Below are 27829 nucleotides of genomic sequence, written 5' to 3' on the forward strand. Positions count from 1 at the left end.
TAAGGATAAGAGCAGATATTTATTAAATAGAAAAGTGACACATAATAGAAAAACTAAAAAAAAATTCTTTAAAAAGATTAATAAAATTGATACCTCCTAGCTATACTCATTAAGAAAAAAGAGAAAATGTAAATTATCAATATTACAAATGAAAAAGGAAATATTATTATAGATTATTCAAACCAGAAACACAATAAGTGAATACTATTAACAACTTTGTGAGTAAAAATTTGGCAATTTACATTAAAAGAACAAGTCTCTTGAAGAATATAAATTATTAAACTTAACACAAGAAGAAATAAAAAATCAGAATAACCCTATATCTATTAACAAATTTATTCATAATTTTAAAACCTTTCCACAAAAAAAAACATAGATGGCTTCACTGGTAAAGCCTATCAAACAATTAAGAAAGAAATAATACAAATTGTATTTAAACTTTTTCAAAAATATAAAAGAAGGGAACACTTCCCAATTCATTTTATGAGGCCAGTGTTAACTTGATACCAAGTCATTCACATACATTACAAAAAAAGAAAATTACAGATTAATACATTTCAATAACACAGATACAGAAGTCCTCAAGAAAATATGATCAGCTCAAATCCAGCAATACATAAAAAGGCTAATACATCATGACCTAGTGGGATTATACCAGAAATCTAAAGCTGTTTTAACACTCAAAATAAAATGAATGTTATTAAACATATTGGCAAGATAAAATAATGAAAAATCACTTGATTATCTCATTAGTTGAAGAAAAAGCATTTGATGAAATTCAACACCCAACTATAATAATAGTAGTAATAATAATAGTATCTACCAGAAAGTCAGATATAAAAGAAAATTTTCTCAATCTGATAAAGACCACTTATTTTTTACAAACAGAAATAATATTATATTTAATTATAAAATACTGAATGCTTTTCCCTTAGGAAACAAAGTAAGGATGTCCTTTCTTAGCACTCATATTCATCCTTGTACTAGAGGTCCCCAGCTAGTATAATAAGACAATATAAATAAATAAAATGCATAAGGACCAAAAAGGAAAGAGAAAAACTCTTTTGAATTACTGGTGATATAATATATAGAAAATTCTAAGAAGTCTTTAAAAAAATCCTAATAAGCTGATTTAATATTATCACAGAAAACAATGTCTACATACAAAAGTCAATTGCTTTACTACATGCTAGCAATCAAAACTTAAAAAATGAACCTATAAACATACCATTTACAATATCATAAAAACAAAAGAAAGTATAGAAATTGGAAAAGTGTGGTATTGGTGTAAAGATGAACAAATAGATTCATGAACCACACAGACACACCTCAAACATCTACCAGCTGCTCAGTTCACCCATATCCACCTGTATATTATGAGTCAAACCCAACCTCACCTGGCGTTACTCTTTCTGTCTCATTTCAGATAACCCACCTTCTTCTACCACACAAGAACTGAGAGTAGAAAATAAATCTACACTTACATGATCTATTAATTCTGAACAAGGTGTGGCCTCTAGAAGCTGAAAAGGGCAAGAAAATAAATTTCTTACTAGAGTTTCCAGAAGGAATTCAGCCATGCCAACAGCTTGGTTTTAGCCCAGTGAGATCCATGTCAGAATTCTGACCTACAGAATTGTAAGATAGTAAGTTTCTATTGTTTTGATCCACTAAACTTGTGTTCATTTGTTAATTAGAAATAGAAAACTAATAAACTAGTTCAAGAAATAGTATATTCATTAATTTATTTAGATAATTTTCAGATAATAAGCTGTGCATCTGTTTCATGCCAGGCACTGACCTAGGCATGGAGATTTGGGATTAAAATGCACAGCTCTTAACTTGAAAGTTGGGATCTGAAAGCAATGAGAAATAAATGTAGCAAAAACTATGATAAGGCTAAGCACAGAATGCTGTGAGAGCACGTATAAGAGGCATTTAACCAAACTGAGGAGGAAATAATAGCCAGGAAGGCTTCCTGAAAGAAGTGATATTTTAACCAAAGTCTAAGTGATTAGTAGAAATTAATCTGGCAAAGATGGGAAGTGGGAATTTAATAAACAAAAATAATGTTGAGTTCTAAGAGCCATAAGAGATCTTGGTGCATCCAGGGAACTGTGAATAGTTTGCTACTCACTGAGAAGTAAAATGAAATGCATAAGCAATCATGGGTCAATATACAGATAAGATGTAAACCTTAAGCAGAAAGAAATTATTGATATTGATTTAATTATCATTGAGTTATCATTTACCTGTGGCAAAATGCAGATTTTAGGGGTTATATTTGGCTATCGAATTTGCTTATATAACCCATATCCCAACAAGATACAGTCAATTCTACCATAATATGAAATATGCATTCCTAAAAATCACCATTGCCACATAAAATCATGCAATAAAAGTCACATCATAAGGTTTAGCACAAAAATGAGACTGGGCAAAACATTCAAACACTTCATCAGTGACACATAAAAATAGGTAGGAGCCTAATAAAAACACTAGTGCAGTTTTACACATGTTAGGCAATTAGGAAGTTCATAAATGCTACAATAAATACGGCACTTTACCTTGAAAAAGGCCTGAAGCTGGCTTGTGTGGGAGTGGACATCAGAAGGGTTGCAGCTTGTGAGTTTTTGTGAGGTGGAGGAAGCAGGGTTATCTGAAAGCAAAGTTGATCTTATAAAAACTTTAAAACATAGGCATTCAGCATCAGGCTTTTATAAGCATAAAAATGAGCAGGACTATAGTCACTAGACATATTAGCAATTGTTCTTACTTGGACCAAAGCTTGGCCCAAAGAAGGAAAAATCTTTCTCTTGATTTTCTCATTGTCAAACTGAGGCAAACGGGTTCTTTCAAACTTTTATTGTATAATAAGGGTAGCCAAAGGAAAATAAACACAGGATAGAGGGATGTAAACAAGATGGCTTAATAATTAGAGGGGTCTGAACCCATCATGATTTATTTGTGTGAATGCTCTCTCAAAACAATTACTTTTTATAGGCTCAAAAATGGCAAGGCACTTGACTGGGTCCTTCACATTTTAACTCCCAACACAACTCTTTGGTCTTTCTTTTTTGACACCTTTATCCCTGTGTTAATATCTAATCTAAAGCCTAATATCAGTGTCTGTTCTAAGAAAGCTGCTTTTTCTTTAGTTGACTAACACCTTTCAGATGAGACCTTATTTTATATCCACAGGGATGGGGACAGATCATATAAAATAACAAAGGAACACTAATCTGGTAGTTAAGTAACCTAAATTCTTGCCCTGGTTTTCTCACCAACTTAAATTCTGAAATCTCATCTGTGAAAATAAGGTGATTAACCTTGTCTGTCTTTAAGGTCCATTTAAGTTCAATACTTCTATGACCATTATTAACAAACATTATTGAGATCCTTCTAGGTGTAGAGTGTTTATCAAATAATCTATCCTCATTTTTAACAAGATAAGGAAGCTCAGAAAGGCCAAGTGACTTGCTAATGTCACACTTCCAGTAAATGGCAGAGCTCAGATTCACTTGCACATCTTGTCCACAAAACAAATGTCTTTGCAAATGCCACACTGTTGTCCTTAAAAAAATGGCTATCATAAAACAGACAGAAAAGATCCCATGGGATGGACACCTGGGTGTCCAGTACCTCCACCCATTCAAGTGGTTTCCTTAGGAGCTGTCATATTTTATAAGATCCTGGCAGCTTAGCCTCTGTTGGTTACTTCAGGGTGAGACATGACTCAAATTAGGAAAGTAAGATTCTTTCAAATAATTTGGAAATACGAAAGGAAGTTAGTATGTCTGAGATGATTGAAGCCATACAATAAAAAACTCAAAAGATGTTAGCAGCCGTGTTTCCTGCCAAGTGAAGAATGCCAGTTTTCAATGACAGACAGTGAAGCACAGAGGAAAAAGACTGATATGGTTTGGCTGTGTCCCCACCCAAATCTCATTTTGAATTGTAATTCCCATAAACTCCACGTGTCTTGGTAGGGACCTGGTGGGAGGTAATTGAATCATGGGGGCAGTTACCCCCGTGCTGCTGTGCTCGTGATAGTGAGTGAGTTCTCATGAGATCTGATGGTTTTATAAGGGGCTTTTCCCCCTTTGACTCGGCATTTCTCCTTGCTGCCATGTGAAGAAGGATGTGTTTACTTCCACTTTCGTCATGATTGTAAGTTTCCTAAGGCCCCCTGCAGCCCTGCAGAACTGTGAGTCAATTAAACCACTTTCCTTTATAAATTAGCCAGTCTCAGGTATGTCTTTATTAGCAGTGTGAGAATGGACAAACACAGAGGGAGACTTCTGGTAGCATTTGGACCTGAGTTCTGGTTGCTTACGACATCCCGCTGCACACGGACCTTCAAACAGCTCAGTTATTCCTTCCTCCCTTGCACTCCATGTGCTAATAGGTCCCCTTTTTTGCTTTGATTGTTGAAGGACCGTATATTAGCTTCACAGGGCTATTGTAACCAGTTACTACAAACTGAATGGCTTTAAAACAACAGAAATATATTCTCTCACAGTTCAGGAGTCCAGAAGTCCAAAATCGAGGTATTGAGAGGGTTAGTTCCTTCTGGAGGCTCTGGCAGAGGATTCGTTCTCTGTGTCTCTCAGCTGCTCGTGGATGCTGGCAGCCCTTGGCATTCCTTGGCTTGAAGGCTCATCACTCCTGTCTCTGCCTCCATCTTCAGGTGGCCTCCCTGACTGTGTCTCTGTGTGTTTCCCCCTTTCTTTTCTCTTTCAGGTAATCTTGTTTTTGGGCTTAGGCTCCACCCTTATCCAGGACGATATCCTCTTGAGATTTTTAGCTTAACTGTATCTGCAAAGACCTTTTTCCAAACAAGGTCACATTCACAGGTTCTGGGAGCCTCTTCTGGGGGGCCACAATGGACCTCTAGCAAAAGAGAATTGCTAATTGTAGTGGTGACTAGTTTCAAAGTTCAGTGCTATCCATCCTAGTGAAGTTTTTCATGTGTTTAATTACATTTTCCCTGCTGCTACTGCTACTTTTTTTTTTTTTCCTGTAAGGTCATTTAGACATTTAGCAAATATAGCACTATAATCTGAAGAATGAACTGTGTTGGCAAATATGTAAATACATCCATGAATATTTTAGATTTATCTTTTTGTGTTACAAAGGCAAGCAAGATGACCAAATGATCTCAATTTTCTTAATTCAGTGATGCCAGTGGTAGATAACTGCAGATAAGACAAACTATCCTATTCCACTTACATCTTCCATGCACTGCTGAAAATTCATTTGTGCCTTTTTATTGCTTCAGGGCTGGTATTATAACACCTTCAAGAATGGTTTACTAGAGAGTTCTGATGTCTAGACACCATATAGGTATGTTCTTATTTGTTTTGTTTCTGAATAAATAACAAAAAAGAGGAAGTGTGTTGGTGTTTAGTGTTTTAACCAATATAAATTGCCTTCTTTTTCAGGGAAATGTTCCCTAAAGTCAATTTCCATGTAACCAGCTATTTGCTGGGGTAACAAATTTACCCCATCCTGGAATCTCAAATAAAAAATCCATTGTAATGCCATTATATGACTGGTTTTATGTTTACTAGCAGCTGTCTTCCCATCTCTTCACTATTGTAGAGTAAAACTATTATACTGGTATTTTAAAAAATCCCATAACAACAACAACAAAAATACAAAGACCCTGGTTTACAAGAGGTATTTTATTGGGAAAATACTACAGGATGGATTCAATAAAAAACAAAAACCATGCCTTCCGCTCAGTATAATCTTACGGATGCCGTCCATCTTCCTGATTCACTGCTGAGGTACTAGAAGGCATCCAAAAGGTTTAAACTTTGTGTTTTCTGTATTCTGACGGTTTCACAAGGCAATTTCCAAATGCACACTGTCTTTAGAAATAAAGTTTGAATTCAGACAGAGCTCATCTTGAATCAATCATACAAGCATTGTATCTGATAATAATATAGATTCTCCCAGAATGGATCCTATGATGCCACTTCCTTAAGACCCTTTACTTTGCTGTGTTGTAACAGGTCTCCTTTGTGTATTATAGCACCCTGTTTTAACACAGTCAATCCAAAAATAGGAATGCCAAGCTCTTGCTACGTAAAATCTCTTAGTGTGGGACTAAAAAAGAAGATATAGCTTTCATAGAGGGACAAAAATGCTATAAACACGTCATGGCTGATTTGTTTGGGGTAGAGTTAATTACTTCTTTGTTAATTCCTGATACACTTTAGAAGGCCCTTTAACAACTCACTTTTGACTGTTTATGGATCTTTTTCTTTAAAGAGACACAGATTATTAAGTTAAAAAAAAAAGTCCATACTTTTTTTGTAGGTAACAGTTTTAGCTGACTTTATAATTTTCCGTCCTCAAACTGACTTTATCCTTGTTAATGATGTTCATGCTCTTAATCAGGACTATATAAACAATCCATATTACAAATTTCATAAAGACATATGTGAACATTTAACAGGCTTTGGGAGACATTTGCAGTGTAGAATATCTAGTTGAATTTTCTTCCTTGGAGATTATCTTGTACTAGTAACAAGCAGAGAAAATATTTCCCACGCCTGTGAGTATTCAGGAGTTCCTTTGTATGCCTAGATCTTTTTTCCCCCACACAGGGGAAGTGGTGTGCACTGGGGGTAGGCAGAAGAAAAATGACAAGGAGCAAAAGCTTTGCTGCTGTGGGATCAAATTCCAAGCAGAATTCCTTCATACACTTCCATTTCTGTGAAAGTGCGGTGTGGTGCTCGTTTTCACTGTATCTGCTCGCTTAATTGTTTCTGCCTGTTCATTTCATTCTTCAGTGAAAACATTAGCCTAAGGGACATTTGAAAATCAAAAGGTAGGCTTGAAGTTTAACAGGAAATGAACAGCGGTGTTGCTGCAATATTAAAGTAAAAGTTTAGAACCAATAAGAAATAGCCACAATTCTAAACTCAACACGTCTTTTCTCCTTTTTGTTGTTTCCTTTGCTCTCCCAAATGTCAAGATTAAAGAAAAACATTCCATGGTTTCTACATGTTTACATTGCAAGGGTGTATAAAGGATGCTGTGAGGTATGCATTAAAATAACTTATCCGAGATACAGTAAAGATCCAGAGATTTTGAATTATTATGCAGGAATATATAAAATCCAGCACAGATTTCCTGACAGCTATAATTATTTAATTCTTTTAGAATTATCTTTTTCCACCCCCAAACCTCCTCTTGCCAGAATTGTTGAGATAATTAAGGAAGTGGTGGGAAGGTTAGAATCTGAACCATTTCAAAACCAAAACTGACCCGATAATTGTCCAATTCTGTTTCACTTACAATGCAGGACTATGACTTCTGTGTCTGCATGTGTGTGCTAAAGTTTGACCTCTGGTAGGGAAATTGTCTTCAGACAGAATAGAACTTGAACTTCAGAAGTCCAGTGGTCCCCATTGTAGTTGCCCATTTACACTCAACGTAGCATAGCTTAATTGTCACAATTATCACTTATGCTAAATGCTGGTATTCTAACAGCTCAAGGTGAACTGTTGTTACTGTCCATCTTTTCTCTGATCGCTGAGACAAAAGATCAAACAGAAATATTTTTAAAAACACTCTCAGAGGATCTCAGCTTAAAATACTGCCTCTTTTACAACCACATTCTCCACCTTAACAAGGAAATCAAACAATTCAAGGGGAGCAAAGCAAAGAAATCCATAGAGAAAAGTTGTTTAAAATTGCCCACTGGATACAGCCATGGTAAGAGTTGAATAATGAGGTGGAAAAATATCAGACTTAAAAAAAAAGTCTAGATGTTTAAACATACAAAAGTTATTACACCATTTATTTTTGGAAATAATTTGGGTTAATCCAAATAGCCATGATGAGGAATAGTCAAATAACAAGTAATTACCTTTTCCTGCCTTTGAAGAACAATGGATTTGGGATGAATCCAAATTTGTAAAAAGCAATCATGATTTTATATTCAATTATCTCACGGAAAGATCTCTGCAGTTTTGCATTAGTTTGTTGATGCTATACTTCATGGGCATTGCACACTTGGAGAAATAATTTAATCAAAAGTTATTAATGTATTCAATTATTCATTGATTATGTATGGCACTCATTAGTTTTAAGAATAGCAGGACAACAGAACTATTGATTAGAAAAAACATTTTTGGAAGAAAAACTGGCTCTCTTAGCTACCTTTGCAGTGGTCATTCTCCGTGGAGAATGTAATCATTTGGCTGTTTCTATTGCCGGAGTGGAAGCGGTTTTTGTGGTGGTGGGTGGGAGCGTGACACTAGGTATATGTCTGAAATGGGGAAGCAAGGCAAATAGACAAATTGCAAGTTAAATACTTTAGAAGGGTGGGGGACGTATTTTTACAGGTATCAGTTATTGTCCTTACAAGTAATAAATAATGCTAAATAAAACATGTAACTAAACGGGCATTAAAGACCTTTTACATACATAGAAGACAAGAAAAGCTTTTTTTCCTCCTATGCTGCAGACTGCAGGCATTTTCCTCTGCCTCTGTCAAGTGTAATTCTTTCTTGATGAATGACAAGGCAGGATAATAGGCTGTGGTCTCCATGGCAACCAGACAGCAGCACTGTGTGCCTAGCATTTTTTCATCTGAAAATGAAACCAGAAGCAAAGAAAAGCTGAAAATGTAACCAACAGATTAACTGATACAAAAAAAGAAAAGAAAGAAAGGAAGAAAAAAGGAACAAAAAGGCAAGTTAGATTACAAGCAATTAAAATTACAGTACCTAGTCTTTCCCTCTTTCTCTCTCTCACACACACACTGACTAGCTATTTTTAAATACTATTTGAGAAACATGAAACAATCATGTTTTATCTTTATTTTTCAAAATGCTTCTTTTGTTTTTGAAATCTAAGAAGAATCGATTTTTAAAGGGGCGTTTAAATTCTTTAATCGCTGAAATTTATGAAGCTTTCTGTATTGTGTTTGTATTGGAATTTTGAAATTCCTTTTCTCTCTAGCGCCCATTCCTGAACTATCCAGAAACCAAATGCTTAACGTGCAACAGTTTTTTCCGGACGCAGAGTTGGTGGGTGGGGTGAGGAAAGCAAGGTGACTTGAAACTGAGAAATAAGAAGCCAATATTATATCAACACTCACGGATTCTATAGACTTCACTCACTGTATTTACTAAGTAATCAGAGTTGCTTTTCTGTTCAGCAAAAAGAACGCTGCAATTTTCTGCTATATCCCCATTCCTAAGCCTAAGAAGGCTCCTGAATCCTCATTCAACATATTGTATGTTCTGCCCATATCATTTCCTTTCATTTACTGATCTCAAAACTTGTATTGAAACTTTCCTATGAGATGTTCTCGGGATCTACTGAACACAAATAAAAGAAAACAGACACAAAGGAGTATTTTCTGAGAGCTGCCGTCCCTTTACACCTCAGGTTTGGTAGAGGCAAAGAACACTGAGCTGGAAGTTAGAGGACAAAAGTCCTGTGAGGGGTGCAGCTTTGCAACTGCAGACCAGTGAGCACAGAAGAGCAAACCAAACAGGCCTCAGAATCAACATCCTTGAGTTTGAATCTTAGCTCCATCCTTTTGGTAATCATAGTTTTCATAATAGGTAATATGATAATAGGTATCTGTTACAAATGAACTAGAGAGTTCTTAAACTCTCTGAGCATCGGTAGTTTGCATCTTTAAAACGGGCAAATCTCACCTACACTATGGGAAGGAGAGGATTCATGTGATCATCTGTTGAAAGTGTCTGGTCTATAATAGGAGTCACTTAAAGATTCCTCCTTCCTGTAATCAAAACACCCAGTTTTCTAATATGTGTAATAGAAATGTCTGTATATAGTGTGTGTGTGTGTGTGTGTGTGTGTGTGTGAGAGAGAGAGAGAGAGAGAGAATGTATACATAACCACCTGTTTTGGGATGATGTAAATCAAATAAGTTACTCTATGTGAAATGATTCAAGGGTACAATGTGCTATGAAAATGGAAGATGGTGTCACCAAGAGATGTTGACAAACTTCTTTTCCAGAAAAATCCTAAAGAAAGGTGTCCGATTCCAACCTGCCCTGAGGCAGAGAAAAAGATTGACCAGCTAAGTCAGGGCTTCTATCGCAGGAACTTTCCCTTTATGACCAGAAGACTGAAATGTGAAAGAGCCCCACAGGGCAAGTTCCGGGAAGATGGTGAGCACACGGGGGCGTCCGAGCAGGCCAGGGCCATGGATCCCACGAGCCTCCACACAGAGCAAGCACTCCTGTCCTCCCTCTAACGTACCCAGCGTCTGCGCCGGCCACCCACAGAAAGGCCTCATAAATCCTTCCTTTGTCCCCATTTCCCCAACACACACAAATGCAAAGTGAACAGTTGGATCAAAGCTTTTAATGTGCTTTGTACTGTTTTATTTGAAGAGATCAGGTCTGATATTTGAGAGGAAGAGTCCATCTGGCTGGGCTGAGCTCAAGGAGCCTCAGACAAATTGTAAACAAGACCGGGGTACAAGCTCCTCTCACAGCCCACAGCCTGCCACTGCCATTGCCAAAGCACTATCTCATGCTAGCCAGGTTTTCCTGACCATTCATGCAAAAGGAGCTTAGTTACCAAAATGGACCCTCTTACAGGTTTTCCTGAACTTTTCTAGCACATCTTGCAGATTACCACTGGCAGCTTCTAATGGCCTAACACCACATCTGTATTTTTAATTTTCCAACAGTAGATATCATGGTGCATTACATAGTGTTAAGATCCTCTGTTGTTCAAATAAACTCCCCTAGTAGAGTGAGAATGTGAATATTGAAGATTGGAGAGAAGGGAATAATTACTTTATTAAATGCAATGTACATTTCTAAAAAGTAAAATTAAAGCTTACATTGTTTACTACTTTGAGAATACAAAGAAGAGACATATTAGTTGCATTTCTTCTGTCTCAGCATTTATCACACTTCATATAATCATTTATGCAGTTATCTGTTCTTGCTGGATTGTGAGCTCTTTGCAGAGGGAGCCATGCCTATCTTGCTTCTTGACACATCCCTAGGACTTAACAGGTACTAGGCGTATGGTAGGAACTTAATAAATATTTGTCAGTCAGATGACTGAACTTTGAAGTCAGACACACCTATATTTGTACCGTTGTTTCACAACTCCCTAGTCCTAACCATGAGCACCTTTATTTATCTGAGCCTAAGTTCTTCTCTGTAAAATAAGGTGATAATTCTTCACATAATCGTTGTGATTTCTAAATAAGACACATGATATTTGAAAATGCTTAGTGCCTAGCATAACATAGTAGATATACAACAGCTATTAGTTTTTCTTTAAAAAATTTAATCTGCTTTGATAAATTTTTAGTGAGTTACTTGCCATTCCAAAAGATCTTTCCTGATAGTCTTTGGAAACCCATACAATGCTGGTGGAGGGGTAATAGGTTTATAAAAGACTCATTCCTCAAAAAGTGTGTATGTGACCCTAAAAGTGTGTATATTACATGTCACCATGTCTTTTGCAAGCACAGAAGAGCAAATGTCATCTGTAATTAACTAGAACAAGGAAGGTTTGAATTTGATTGGAAAGACCAGGATGGAAAGTGAATGTAGACCCCTGGGGTTGCAGAGGGTGAAGGACCAGAAATAAATGCACAGCAGTAGAGCCATTAATCTAGGGATGACCACCTGTGTTGGAGTATCTGGAGAACAAATCACAGATAGCAAAATTGGTCTGAGGCACAAGACAAGTAGGATGCACACAACATCAGTTGAAATCAAAGATAAAACTAACATTCAGGCAACATTTATTAAGCACTCACTGCATATGGGAAAATGAATAGGTGCATTCACATATGTGTATCCCTAAACTTAGGAGGCAGTTACACAGCAGTAAAGCACAGATTCAAAAATCAGATGCCCGGGTTTCTGTCCAGGCTCTTCTACTTAATGGTATGACTGGCATATTTTTAAAATTCTCATATCACAATTTCCTCACCTGTAAAAGGAGGATAACAATAGTACCTACCTCAAAAAATGGTTGTGGTCATTAAGTGATTCGATACACATAAAAACACTTAGAACAGGGTCTGCACATAGAAAGGATTCAATAAATTTTAATTATTGTGGATTGATTTATATTCATTCATATTTTTAACCTTTGTTAGAGCTAACAGAGATTGTCAACTTATGACAGAAAAGAGCTCTAGACCTGGGATCAGAAGACTCGGGTTTGAAAAATCAGTTCTGCCACTTGCAAGCCTCAGTTTCCTCATCTGAAAGTAGAAGGAAGAAGACCTGACTTGAAAGATGTGCAGATGTGCTGTGAGTTGTCTATTTATTTAAAGAGACCAAGATCAAGTGTGTCAGGTGAGAAGCAAATCATACACAGAGTTTTAAACTGCAGGCAATGAGTATCAGGGACACTTGGTAGATGATTTCAGGCCAGAGCAGCAGAGGTTAAAGTCCCCGTCCTTGGACACTAAGGAATAGGGAATCAAACATCAGAGACAGGTGTCTCCCACATCAGCACAACAGCCAACTTAACCCTGAGACAGAGTGGTGCTAAATTACTTTTCCAAACTCACAATTCAGATGAGGTCACCATTCTCCAAGGCCTCCAATGACTCCACCCTGGCCTAAGAATAAAAATCTAAGCTCCTGTGACCAACATTCAATTTCTTCCAGGACCTGCTTTCAGTCTTCAGTTTCTACACCATCTTCCTTTTGAGATCACTAAGATATTGACTATTTACTATACACACACATGACTTTCTACAGATAGAGGTACAAGCTTTTGATCTCACTCTTGCTTGCATCTAGAACACGGTTTCTTCCCATCTCCACCTGTCCAAGTTTCCCATAACCATTAAGTCTCAGCTAAAGGCTGCATCCTCTATAAATTTTTCTCCAGTCCTCCAAGCTCGAAGGGCTCTCTTGGGCACTGAACAGTTTCTATTTTGTATTAGAATCATGTATGTTTCTATATTTGCCTGTTATCCCCTAAACCATTACAAGTTTCTTCAATCGGTAGAGTTTTTAGCTGTTTCACCCTTGTTTGCTTGAAAAGGGGTTGAAACAGCAATCATTAAATGTATATTTTTTGTTATTTGTTTGATGGCTGTATGGAATATATGAATGAATTAGTGAGTAAAGGAAAAAGCAAATCTGTAATTCCCCAACCTATCACTAGGTTTGGTTTTATAATAAAAACGAGGCTGATCATCGATGTATTAGTAATAAGAAGAAGAATGAATTATTATTGTTTCATATTATGAGCCATGCTTGAGCTAAGAGGTAGCGATGCAGGGGTGAGTAAACCATACCCTTCTCCCTTCTCTGGAGGAAAGTCCTATGGGAGGAGCATGCATTTATCAAATCATTGTCGAAATACATAATTACAAACCATGAATGGTATAAAGAAAAACATTACAGCAAGTTATGAGAACACAAACAAAGGGACAGGATCTAATTGGGAGGAGGTCAAAGAAGGCTTTCTTGAGGAGTCGATGTTTCTATTCAGATTTGAAATGATGATAGCAGTTGCTCATGGACAGAGCAGTGACTTGACTGCAGGGGACTGAATAGAATGGCCATTAAAGGTGTTTTACTCTGCAATCAGATGTTTCTGGGATCGTGAAGGTGGGAAGTGGTCTAGCATCTGTGCTAATAATTTTCAGTGTGTGTGGAAAATAAAGTAGGCAGACAATAAGAAGGATGGTCCAGAGAAGAACATGATAAAGGAGGACAAAGATAAGGCTGGGAGAGGGGAGGAAATAGCTCAATGAATAAATAATAAATCTGAAGAAGTAAAAAAACTAAAGACAAGGCAAAACAGAGGAAATGGTGAGTATACCACCAATATCAGTCCTCAGCAGCTCAGATAAAACCCATAAACCTTTAACCGAGAAGTATATCTTTGTTTGCAGTTAAACTTTCTGCATTTAGAATTTAAGGAAAGAATTTTGGCTAAAAGGAAATTCTTAACTGGTTAAGGAAATTCTAAGTTGGTCTTTCATTAGATGGAATTAAACGCCAGGGGTTGGGGCTAGCCTCTCTGCATCTTTTGCTGGGGCCAGATATCTATTTGTAAACATACATGTAGTTGAACTTAGGAAAACAAATGGGATGGCTGAAGGTTGCACTGGAGAAGGAGAAGGCAAGTGGAGTTATATAGATGACCTCTAAGCTCCAAATCGGTGATTAAAATCTTAAGTATTTAAAAAGCAAAGGGAGAAGGTGCATCTGGAACTCTGATACACTGTATTAATGATTCTATTGTCACGTGAACCTTTTAGGATACAGATTGGTATCCTTGGCCTCATGTACGTTCCTCAAAAGTAGCATGTTTTCTGGTCCTCCTGTGTGGATGGAATGAATGTCTCTAGCTCTGCTGGCACAGCAATGATGGAGACACAGGAGCAAGATCCTGTTTCTGGTCACATCTGTTAATAAACTTCAGTGGCTTTGGGCTTGAAGGCAAGTGACAGAAACAAAAGGGCACAGAATGTCCTGGTTACTGGAGCAAAGTAGGAAGCAGAGCTGCAGAAACAAAACGTAAGCTTTGTTTGCTTAACAGTCTTCCCAGACAAATTGTGTTGAAAAATATAATAAGAGTGATTTAGCCTGGGTTCCTCCCTTCACCCCTGCTAGTTTGCCATGGTGTCAAAGAAAAAAAAAATCAATCATTGGAGAATCCTTCCCTGAGCAGTGAAGTCTTGTCAGTCTTCTAGGTTCCTTTATTAAAGCCCTAATACCCATGGAAGGACCCCACCTCATTAAATAATATGTTAGAGAAATGTTACTCTATCAGGTACTCTCTAACAGGTACAGAGAGCTGAGCTCAAGACCCTAAAGGGAAGAGACATAGGACAGAGCTAAGGGTTAGGCAGAGCACTACCACATGGGAGAATGCTGGAGAAAATTCTGTCCAACTTCACAAGGGAGGGTCAACCAGGGCCTCAATTGTATAAAGAGCCTCTGTTGGCTCCCAGTAAATAACTCCTGGCCCAACACAAAGTCACTGTATGTGCAAACATTTTATTCACAGAGCAGTCACTTGCATCAATTATACAATAAAAATGTGCACATATTTGGGGCACTTGCTCTTTAGTATTCATGGGACTTCACATGGTCAGACATTTAGCCAGATGCAAGAAAAGTGATTATCAACTACATACAAAATAAAAAGCGTGAGAGACTTCCTCGCTGCAAGCATGATTGCCTCATCCCATGCTTTTGTGAATGGGCATTACTGACTGGCATTCAGACCATAAGTAAATTGGCCAATGAGAACTCAGCAATGCTCTGATTGAAAGCTGATCACACACACAGAAGAAATGCCAATATGCAAAACCTGATAGCAGGATTTTAAAAATTCTCTAGAGCAGAACGTATAAACTGAAGAATCAGGTAAAAGGTGAATTCATGGTTATTAGCTAATAATAAGACTATGATTATTGCAAAACATCTTGGACAATGCAGGAAGGTGAGTTAGGGCTGAAAATGGAAACAAATAGTTTTTTAAAAAGGTAAAAATGAATGACTCAGGGAGAAGGTAACTTTTTTTTTATATGACTTTCTTTTAGGGTTCAAAAGCTACTTATAATATTTTTCTCAGCATTGATTTTAAGGTTATTTCATTTCTGGAGTCAATGTGGTTGTACATTCAGTGAACTTGATACTTCACTGTAGATCTGTTTTCTCTAAAATGTCTAATAAAAGCCCCGGTGACCCACCATGGTGGGGGGTTCTCAAACTCAGCACTTAATCTCAATTAAGAGATTCAGTGGGGAATGAGCTTTTTCAAAGGAGATGCTGAAAACCTAAAATGAAGAAGATAATCTTCTTACGTAGTATGATTCTATAATCAGCTGGTTTGGACTTGGCGTTCAAGATGTCATAAATTCAATCCTTATATAGATCAGTTAGTTTCTACTCCACAAATACTTGTCTGTCCTCACTATGTACCGTAATCTCAGATAGTCCAGGCTAAGTCCAGCTGGCCACCTACCAAATGCCATTGTTTAAAGAGAACAGGGCCATTATTTAAGGAAAGTGTGGGTGACTGACTCCCTGTGTGTCTTTAACATATCTCTTCACCTAAATGTAGGTGAGTTAAAGCTTGATATATAAAGGAAAGAGCATATTATTACTTAAGTAAATGGACTATCTAGGGGATAGAAGCATAAGTCGAAGAATGTGAATATTTCCACCATTGCTAGTGATTCCCTTGCAAATACGTTTTTAGCATATTTGGTATAATTATCCATGAGAACAGATGGAATGGGATCACAGGTAACTCAACCTTTTTGGTAATCAGAAAGTCATTTCTATTTGATTTTGGAATACATTGTTCACCACTCCTACACAGGCACACCTTCTTCATTATGTTCAACTTAACTTAAACCTGTATTTCCATGTCCGCTAGAAGGCATTGGATGTAATCCTTTATGCAATCTCTCTCAAATTTTCATCTTTTACTTTCTTCTAGATATTTTCTCTAGTCTCTTCATCTTCCCACTGTCCCCTGATGCTTGAATCGGCAGAAATTCACACCATTAATTTTCCAGAGACCAAATGTTACTAAGGGTCAGCATTTTTTACATGTCTGTTTCCCCTAATGAGGTAAGCTCTTTGACGACAAGGATTATGTATTATTCATCTTTGTATTCCCAGGACATAGTAGGTCCTAAATTAATGTTTATTGAATGAATTAAGTATAAAAATATGTAACAACTTATTAAAATATTTTGCGAGTCAATTCTATAATTTCTTAAACTGTTAGTTTAGCATAAAGCATTACATTGCTCTGGGCAAGCAGGTAAGTGGCTATTTACAAGGCAGATTTATATTTAATTGGATATAATGTATTCTAATGATTTGAATTGATTTGGTTAGTCTAATTTGGATGAAAGACACTCAGTCCATTGGTGTTATTTATTTCCTTGGTGGTAATAAATGAGATTCCTTCTAATACCTTGCTGATGGCAATTTGTGTGTCAGTGGAACAGTCGGAGCCTTTCACTTTTGCAATAATGGTTTAGGGGCAAACAATAAGACCCTTAAAAACCTATCTAATCCAACTTTATGGCCTTATAAGCTGTCAGGCTCTTCACTATTTTGTCATGATGGGAAGACAAGACAGGATGTAAGAAAAGCAGAGAGGGGACCGTGGGGCTTAAGGAGCCAAAGGACTTTGAGATCATGTAAATAATAAAATTGGTATGTGGAGAAACTGCTTTCCCTCTAATCTCTATTTCTCATTTTTGCAAGTGGAAGTATGTACATAAAATCAAGCAAATGATAAATGTAGAAATTCCTAATTATCTTGTGAATAGCAAGATTGGAAACAATGAAACAATGCCCTAATCAACTTGTAGAGGCAGAAGGCTATTTTACTACAAGAGGTAAAATTTTGGGACACACTGCACCCACATTAATATGCTTAGTAAACTGAAAGCCAGAGGTAGGATCTCAGTGTAAAGACATTACCTGTGGTGATAAAAATAAAGGTCCAGGGGTGGGCGCAGTGGCTCAGGCCTGTAATCCCAGCCCTTTGGGAGGCTGAGGCAGGTGGATCAGTTGAGGTTAGGAATTCGAGGCGAGCCTGGCCGACATGGTGAAACCCCATCTCTACTAAAAATACAAAAATTAGCAAGGTGTGGTGGCTCTTGTCTGTAAACCCAGCTATTCGGGAGGCTGAGACAGGAGAACAACTTGAACCTGGGTGGCGGAGGTTGCAGTTAGCCGAAATTGCGCCATTGCATTCCAACCTGGGTGACAGAACGAGATTCCACCTCAAAAATAAAATAAAATAAAATAAAAATAAACAAATAAAAGTCTAGGTAAAAGACTTCGAGTTTTTCATATTGTTTGAAGAGAATTATTTAAATCAGCCATAGCCAATAACAATTTGGACTCAAAATCAAGCAAATTTCTCCCTTTTAAACAGTGTATTAGTAGGCCGAGGCAGTTCACCTTGATTCAATGAACTGAACTGGACTTTGGATTTTAAAATTTACAAAAATCCTCCAAAAATTCAGACAGACTTGTGAACCAGGAGTCAGGAAAACTGGATTCAAGTGTTGTCCTGCATGTCTTCATGGCATCTGCTCAATATTCCTACCCCAAATATTTCCTTTACCAAAATGAGATAATATCATATGACTACTAGGCAGACAAACTAAATAATAGATAAAAACATGTTGCTCTAACCCTTTGAGAGAAATCACTAAAATATAAGGAGTTTGTATTTTTATTACATCAGAATTACCTACAGCCCTGTATCTAGTTCTAGCCATCCAGCTAAGGATAGATTCAGAAACAGTTCAAAGAAAAGCTACCCTGATGTTAAGAGTTCTAGAAATAGATGGTATTTTTTAAAAACGTTAAAAAGAACTGGGATTATTTATCCTATGGAAGACATGGTTGAGAAAGGATGAAATCATGGTTTAGAATTAGAGCAATGTTTCTCAAAGTGTGGTCCCAGGACCTACAACAGCAGCAACCCCTAGAAACTTACAAAAAATGTAAATCCCAGGCCTCTATCCCATACCTGCTGAATCAGTAACTCTGGAGGAGACCTGACAACCTGTGGTTTACCAGCTCTCCAAGGTGATTTTGATGCACAGTCTAGTTGAAGAACCACTTGGTGAATATGAGTAGTGGTCTTGTGGACAATAGTGAAAGTGAATAGTGATACTCATTGAAACAGAAAAGAAGGGTTGGGACGGCTTTTAAGTATTTAATCTTTTCCCCTGTCAAATAAACCAGACAGCAAAAGAGGAAAGTATGCAAGTAACTCAAGGAAAAAGCATAGACACCATCTAGAAAAGGCTCCTTCCTTCCTTCCTTCCTTCCTTCCCTCTTTTCTTTCTTTCTTTCATCTTTTCTTTCTTTCTTCCTTTTCTTTAAGGAGGGTACAGAATCCATATGACTTCCTACATGAAGCTTTAGATGTAATTTTAACATTGGTTTACTCAAATGAAGTTTTAAGGGAACAATAGTAGCATCAGAAGTAAAGCTAATATGTATGTACACCAAATTCAAGCAGTAATGGCTCTTAAATAATCCATAATTGGCTGGGCGCTGTGGCTTACGACTGTAATCCCAGCACTTTGGGAGGCTGAGACGGGCAGATCATGAGGTCAGGGGTTCAAGACCAGCCTAGGTAACATGGTTAAACCCCATCTCTACTAAAGATACAAAAAATTAGCTGGTCATGGTGGCAGATCCCTGTAATCACAGCTGCTCAGGAGGCTGAGGCAGGAGAATCGCTTGAACCCGGGAGGCAGAGGTTGCATTGAGCCAAGATTGCGCCACTGCACTCCAGCCTGGGCGACAGGATGAGACTCCATCTCAATTAAAAATAAAAATAAAAAATAAAAAAATCATAAAAAAGAACCATGACTTTTCAGAAAATTAGTGAAAAAAGAAAGATGAAATACCAATAAGAGAAGGAAAGATAGAGAAAAAGGAAAGAAGGAAGGGCAAAATCAAATGGAATAGAGAGAATTGCCAATTCTCAGCACAGGAGTGAGGGCAGGAATGAAAAGGGTGCTTTCAATGACCCAATACACATCACCATGCAACAGCATAGTTCATTGGAGCCTTGCTAAGAATTCTGTCTTCTGGAGCCAGATTGTGAAACTGCTTTTTCATGAATTTCAATTCATTTTAAGATTTCTAATGGAGTCGAAATTCCTTGCTATTAATTTCTTTAGGCACTTTGGTAGATAAACCCCTTGAATAGGTGCCAGATCATACTCACCTTATATAGAGGATTGTTACTACAGTGAGAAGCCAAAAACATGTATTTTTGAATCACATTTATTTGTACTTTATTTTGTGGGGTAGGTAAGTTTTAAGGATATGTAGACATGTTAATATCCATAAATAGTACAGACAAAAGATTTCCTACTCTACTTACCCTAAATCTCCTCTTTCAAGTAAGGATAATTATCAACCCAATAAGACAGCAAGAAAGGCCGGGCGCGGTGGCTCAAGCCTGTAATCCCAGCACTTTGGGAGGCCGAGACGGGCGGATCACGAGGTCAGGAGATCGAGACCATCCTGGCTAACACGGTGAAACCCCGTCTCTACTAAAAAATACAAAAAACTAGCCGGGCGAGGTGGCGGGCGCCTGTAGTCCCAGCTACTCGGGAGGCTGAGGCAGGAGAATGGCGTAAACCCGGAGGCGGAGCTTGCAGTGAGCTGAGATCCGGCCACTGCACTCCAGCCCGGGAGACAGAGCAAGACTCCGTCTCAAAAAAAAAAAAAAAAAAAAAAAGACAGCAAGAAAGAAAAAATCCAGTTATTTAAGACATCAATGTATGCACTATAGTAATCTCAATTATTCACATACAGAATGTTGCCTTTTTTGATTACCTGAAGCAAAATGTTGATCCCAGATCAACTTTCTCTGGTTATGCATCATTTATCTAGATAGGTGCTTCCTAGCATCAGTAGTTGTTAAGACAAAACAAAACAAAACATGTAAATATGAAGCCAATGAAAACAAACAAACAAAACTAACCATTCTAGACTAACTTTACTTCTTTCTTTTATAGTTATTAGACTAATAGTTTTGGGGAATGACATTTGGAATCCTAACTTCAGTATGTGATTTGACTAAGCTTCTTATGATCTCTTTTTGGTAAGTTTGAGTCAAACATTTGAATAAGATGACTCTGAGAAAAACATCTAATTTAGCAGATATCTTAGGATAAAAAAATATTCAGAGATGGAATGATGAGCTGAGTTTTAGGATGAGGGAAATAGAGTTTGACAGCAGCATGTATAGAAAAGACTTAAGTGCTTTAACAGATAGTAAGATAAGTTGAATCAATACTGATAGATGGTTGCTAAAAAGATTAATAGGAGTTTTATTCCCGGAAATCCAGTATTTAAGGAAAAAATTTTTAAAGGTGATCATCACGCATTTCTTCCCATTTGTCACTCCACATCTAGAAAAAAGCATTCAGTTCAGAGTAGCACATTTAACAAGGCAATCAAACCAACTGAGTGTGGAGACACACAAGAATGATGAAGGTATGTGAAATAATGCCATGGGAGGAATGACTGAAAGTGTTAAGGGTGTGCAGCCCAGAGAAAAATGACTCTGGACGGAACATGATTTCTTCTTTTACATATCTGTAGGACTGACAAATAGAAGAGAGATTAGACTTAACAGACTTACACTATATCTCCTAAGGGTAAAATAAGAAACAATGAAAGACAATGCCTTTGTGATTCAATATAAAGAAAAAGTATTCGGCAGGCGCAGTGGCTTACGCCTGTAATCCCAGCACACTGGGAGGCCGAGGCAGGTGGATTATCTGAGGTCAGGAGTTTGAGACCAGCCTGGCCAACATGGTGAAACCCTGTCTCTACTAAAAAAAAAAAAAAAAAGAAAGAAAATTAGCATGCCACCATGGGCATGGTGGCATGTGGCTGTAATCCCAGCTACTCAGGAGGCTGAAGCAAAAGAATCGCTTGAACCAGAGAGTCAGAGGTTGCAGTGAGCCAAGATCGTGCCACTCTACTCCAGCCTGGTGACAAAACGAGACTCTGTCAAAAAAAAAAAAAAGAAAGGAAAGGAAGGAAGGAGGAAGGAAGGAAGGAAGGAAGGAAGGAAGGAAGGAAGAATTCAAATGATCTGGGTTGTCCAAAGAAGGAAATGCTGATCAGGAATGTGGTCCATTATAAGCTAACAGAAAATTCAAGCAAAAGATGAGAATTGGACTAGATGGCCTTTGTGGCTTCTTCATCAGTGAAAGTCTGTGAACCTAGAATCAAAAAGGGAATTTGACTGAAGTGAGCATCTAAGGCACATTCTGAAGACCATATTCATTTTTTACAACATCTGCACCCTGCTCCTCTCTGTTAACCTGGGTATTTAAAATCCAGTTGTGTGTAATCTAAAGACCTTCTCAAAACACTATACCATATTTACATTCAAAATCTTTGTAAAGTAAGAACAAGTCAACTACCTTGTTTCTCTTCCTACTGAAGAGCTGACTCTACTACAGAAATTGTAAAGGAAATAATTATCAATAGAGTTAGATCTAGAACATAGCACCTTTGATTCATGAAAATGAAACTTTGAACATGTGTCTCTTGACCTTCACTGTCTAACATTCCTCCCCAAATTCTCCCTAATGCTGATGGCTTAGTTTATTAATTCAAGTTCGTTGAATAAGCCAGAGTCTACAATCACGATAGTAGTTGATGAGAGCAAGTGTTGATGTTACTCTAAGTGCATGGGGAAGTTGCAGAGGTCCTTTTCTAGAGGCCTTCAAGATAAGTTGCAGAGGTCCTTTTCTAGATATTGTGATTATTCTACTATTGGCTCATTCCTACTTTTCCACTAAATCTGCCAGTTATCACACTATAAGCAGAGTAAGAAAAAACTCTAGGAATCAAGAAATTCTGCCAATGTCACTTGTGTATTACAATGCTACTGCACTTTTGATTTTCTCCCTCCCACTATTAGTAAGTTATGATATACCCTCCTCAACACAATACCTAATGCTGAGTACTGTAATAATCATGGTGCACTGCTCACAATCCCTGTGGCAAGCATTTAAACTGCTCTAAGCACCAGCAAAAAAAGAAACAAAAAATTTTTTTGTGGTTCCTTTTAGTCCTTGAATATATCACAATTTAACTCTAATCAGATTTACCTGATGTCAGGAAATAACCTGGGACTTTCAGCAGTCATTATCCTAAAGGGTAATAATCAGAAGGTTGAGAAGAAAAACTTAAAATGGGACTTATCTAATGGGCTAACTTAGGTGACTTAGATAATTACATACAAAGGGTATAACCAGAGCCAAGTGTAGTGTCCCATGTGATTTTTACTAGGAGAGACAAGTCTTAATAATTTCATCTTTGGACAACCCTCCTTTCTAAGCATGTACCTGCCACTTAGGGATCCCCAACCCAACATGCTGAGGCTCATTTCATCATCATTACAGCTCTTAACCCCATTGTAAAAATTCACTAGGCTCTTTTAAGCCAGGATAACAAACTTCTCAAAGTGTTGAAAAAACTTGGTGGCTGATATATGCATAGACTAAGTTATGTATATAGGTTAATAAACACACACACACACACATCTTTTAGGACTGGTTTGCCTGAAGTCTTGACATCATGGAATGTCAAATGTCAAATGTCTTTAAAATATGATTATCGGCCGGGCACGGTGGCTCATGCCTGTAATCCTGGCACTTTGGAAGGCTGAGGCGGGTGGATCATGAGGTCAGGAGTTTGAGACCAGCCTCGTCAATATGGTGAAAACCCGTCTCTATTAAAAACACAAAAATTGAGGCCGGGTGCAGTGGCTCACACCTGTAGTCCCAGCTACTTGGGAGACTGAGGCAGAAGAACCGCTTGAACCTAGGAGGTGGAGGTTGCAGTCAGCTGAGATCATGCCACTGCACTCCAGCCTGGGTGACAGAGTGAGACTCTGTCTAAAAAATAATAATAATAATACATATATATGTATATGTTTTATATATATGTCATATATATGATATATATGTGTGTGTATATGTATGTGTGTGTGTGTATATATATATTTTGTCTGATTCTCCTAAACAAAGAGAGAGTAAACTGGCAGAGAAATAGGCATAAGATAATAACTTGACATTCCACATTGTTGTTATCTATATATAGTGTTGTCCTTGAGGTTAGCAGATGCCAGAATTCCTAGATCAATTAAATAGAGCACCCTTTGCCCACAGCTTCCTTTGTAAAAGCTGAATATACTAACGGATTTTTCAAAATATCTATTTTTCATTTTTAAAAGTATCCCTATTTAAAATGTAGGAGTCTAAAAATATACACAAACCAAATGTTGATTCATTATAGGAGTTGCATGTTATGATTCCCTCATTGCATCTGGTAACTGCATGTGGTTAGCTACACTTGGTAAGACTGGATACAGCTTGACATATTCTGGGATTTATTAAAATGTAAATGACAAAGCAGAAAAGAATGTTCAGACAATTGGATTACTCCATTGACTGAATGTTCCAATACTGTATCTATTTTTGTCAAAGCAATGGTGGTTCCTGCTGTGGAATGCTGAATGGAATATTCCATTGCAGGGCATGGGGAGAACTTGAATAAAGGAAATTGAAACCTAACCATTTAATTTTTAATTCACCTCTCTAAAAGCAGCACATTGCCAATACTTGTAAAAGAAATTATGATAATTTTGGCACACAATTATTGGAAGATCATCACTTTCAACTATTTATTCAGTGTCTATTACTGGTTCTGTAACTTCATTCATGAAAACAATGATACATTTGCTTGTTTTTCCTCTTGGCCTTGGCTTGTTTTCGTTATGAGCATTATGTGATGAGCATGAATATCTGTAATATGGCAGTGAATATGCACAATCCAAGAGAGACATTTTCCTGATGGGAACTGTTCTTATTTGTTCCAGAGAAGAGAAGGCTGGGAGGTAGTTGTCTTTAAGGACATGAAGGGATTGAGTTTAAAAGAATGGCGGCCGGCTGTTCTTTCTCTCCACAGGGAACAAGAGAAAATGGGATTAAACTACAGCGTGAGGGATTTGGAATAGAAATAAGAATTTCCCAACTGTGTAGAATCTCAAATACTGAAATGCATTTTGAAGGAAGTATGTGGACGTTAGTTTTATTTCGATGCCTTTAAAATATGGAACGGCATATTTTCACTATGTGGTTTTATATGGATGAAGAAGAGCAGATTTGATGACAGAGTTCCGGGATTCTCTTGATCTATGAGTAGAATCTAAAAGTGGTGCACAGTGGTAACTATGAGAAGTAACTATTTTTTATAGTGGTTATTTTTTAATGTCAACTTTTCTCATGAGGACAGACTGTCAATTTTACCTGTACTGCGAGACATGAAATGGAATGGAAGGTAATATAATAAGTTGGGTGGGGACAGATAATACGAGAGCATAATGCAATTTTTAATTTTGTCTTCCCACTACCATTTCTGCTATTGAGTAATTTAAGTTTAAAGGCAAAATATCCTTCTAATGGAGTTTAATATATGTATATTGATTTTTGAATTTGTAAAAATGTGCTCAGGATTCCTGGGGAAATGAGCATCTCCTGTACCCTCTTTATGGACATATATATATGTATATTTTTAAGGAGTTGCACATTTGATTAGCAAATTAGCAGAATTATTTGAGTATATGGGATTCAAATTGGTCCAAATTCAATTTTGCTGTTAAAAATTATGACCACAGTGCATATTGGTCTTGACTTGAAGATAATTATATTTTCCACTTCCCTGAGATAGTTTAGTGTAGCAGGAAGAGTGTTGCGTTAAAATCAGAAACTTGGGGGTCAGGTCTTACCTCAATCATGACCTGGCTGTTTGACCTGGACAACTCACTAACTGTTAAGTATCAGTTTATATTCTGAGGAATAAACAAAAATGTGTTAAACAAATGGTTTTTGTTCTAATATACTATCAACTATTAATACCAAAAACTCTCAATTTTCTGAGCTGAGTCTAAGATTATGTTCCCATAAGTCAATAGTTCTCAACTTTGGCTGCACATTCCGATCTCCAAGGGAGCTTCAGAAAATTCCAATTCCCAGGCCACATTCACACCAATTAAATCAGAATCTGACCTAGGTATCAGTATTCTCAAAACTCCCCAAGTGGTTACAATGTACAGCGAAGGTTTAAAACTCATGCTTTGGATACAGTGCAGTAAGGAACTGAAATAATCATATTAGTGTTATCTATTATGAGTGTGAGAATTGTGTCCATCTTGTTCCTTCCTGTATCCTCAAAACTGAACAAAGTGCCCAGCACATACTTGGTGCTCAGTAAATACTTAATATTTTTAGTAAACTTTGGCCAATTCCTAAAAGATATAGGATGTATCAAATCAGCTACCTCCTTTAATCATTTTTATGTTCATCTCATTCACTTAATAAGAGCCCAATTCTCTTCTCTTTTTTTGGTCTGTGTAAACATCAGACAAAGTGAAATAATAGGTAATCTTTTGCTGCAATACAATTCACCTATCCTTAGGACGAAATTGAAAAAAAAATTATCTATCACATTCTCTAGAGAAGGGGCCCTTTGGAATCTAAAAACATGTCTCCTACATGACTACACATCTAGGTGAAAATTAATAAAACTGTCTCTATGTGTCCAGATGTGATATTCATTCAGCAGACATTTATGAAGTACTTTTGATGCCAAGCATTGTGGTAGGCTATTGTAGACTTTCCTGAGCAGGGTTTTATGCTAGAATTGAACCCTAATGCTCTGAGCATCTTTACATATAATGAATTATTTTCCTTCCTTTGCATATAAAATTGTATTTTTAATATATCATTCTTGGGAGAATTGAGAAAATATCATTCAAATCATATCTTCGTTCTCTGTGGTTCACATAGCAAACCCCAGTTAAGAAAGGGCTGCGGCCGGGCGCGGTGGCTCAAGCCTGTAATCCCAGCACTTTGGGAGGCCGAGACGGGCGGATCACGAGGTCAGGAGATCGAGACCATCCTGGCTAACACGGTGAAACCCCGTCTCTACTAAAAATACAAAAACTAGCCGGGCGAGGTGGCGGGCGCCTGTAGTCCCAGCTACTTGGGAGGCTGAGGCAGGAGAATGGCGGGAACCCGGGAGGCGGAGCTTGCAGTGAGCTGAGATCCGGCCACTGCACTCCAGCCTGGGCAACAGAGCGAGACTCCGCCTCAAAAAAAAAAAAAAAAAAAAAAAAAAAAAAAAAAAAAAGAAAGGGCTGCAAGTCTAGAGGATAAAATAACAAGCAAAACGTAGCATTTATCTTCTAGAGCGGCACTGTCCAATAGAACTTTCTCAGTGATAGACATGTTCTATATCTGTGCTGTTCAACAGAGTGGCCACCGGTTGCATGTGGCTGTTGAGAACTTGAGATGTGAACAATGCAACTGAGGAACTAAATTTTTAATTTTACTTAATATTAATTAATTTAAATTGAAATAGCCACATATGGTGAGTGGCTACCTTGTTGAATGGTGCAGTTCTAGAATCTCATGTTCAAATATGAGCACGACACTGGATGATAAGTGCTAATAAGAGGTAAGCTCAGAATGACATGAAAGCACCTAGGTGGGGAAGCTAGTCTTAGCGGTGGTAGAGGTTGGGGTGAAAACTTTCCAGAGAAAATGACTTCTAGGACAGGATGTAAAGGACGAGCGATGGAGTTTGGAAGGTGTAGTGGAGAAAGTACTAGGTAGAAGCTGAAGTATGTGAGAAAGCGCAGAAGATAGAGGGAACATTAAGAAAAGGCAGGTGGATGGCATGAGCCTAGAATCACAGAGGGGCTGAAGAGCTGATGAGTCCAGAGAGGACTATTGGAGCCAGGATCCGGGAATGAAGGGTTTTAGGTGTCACGATATCTCAAGGGCAATGGGAAGCCTGTGAAGAGTTTGAAGCCATGGAATAATACAATCATATTTGTGGTTTAGAGAGATTTCCCTGGCTGCCCCTTGGCAGTGTGAAGAGGAAAACTGGAGGCATGGTACGTAGTCCAGCTGAGAAATGAGAGTTGTACTTTAATGCAGTAGCACAGATGGAGAGAATTAGACATATTTGAATAACAGAAAGAGAAAAAAATCAAAAGATTACCTGAGTGATTGACCATGGCTGGTGGAAATGGGAGAGACAAAGGACCAGACCTTGATTTTTGACTTCGTAGATGACAGTACCTTTTATTTAAAGGTAACATGGGATCCTTTAGAAGTTGTCTCTACATTTAAATTTTCCTATCACATTAGCTGACTTGTTCCTTGTGGATCCTGAAACTACCTTTGATATATACTAGTGAAAACAAATAAATTATAAGA

General features: G+C 37.6%; 1 long non-coding RNA gene across 1 annotated transcript in view; it reads right to left on the bottom strand.

Annotated features, from left to right (window-relative positions):
- Positions 1-27829, bottom strand: part of LOC117079960 — a 76288-nt gene that overhangs the window by 32219 nt on the left and 16240 nt on the right. The window lies entirely within an intron of this gene.

This window comes from Trachypithecus francoisi, unplaced genomic scaffold, assembly GCF_009764315.1.
Source record: "Trachypithecus francoisi isolate TF-2019V2 unplaced genomic scaffold, Tfra_2.0 Lachesis_group8, whole genome shotgun sequence".
Taxonomy (NCBI): Eukaryota; Metazoa; Chordata; class Mammalia; order Primates; family Cercopithecidae; genus Trachypithecus; species Trachypithecus francoisi.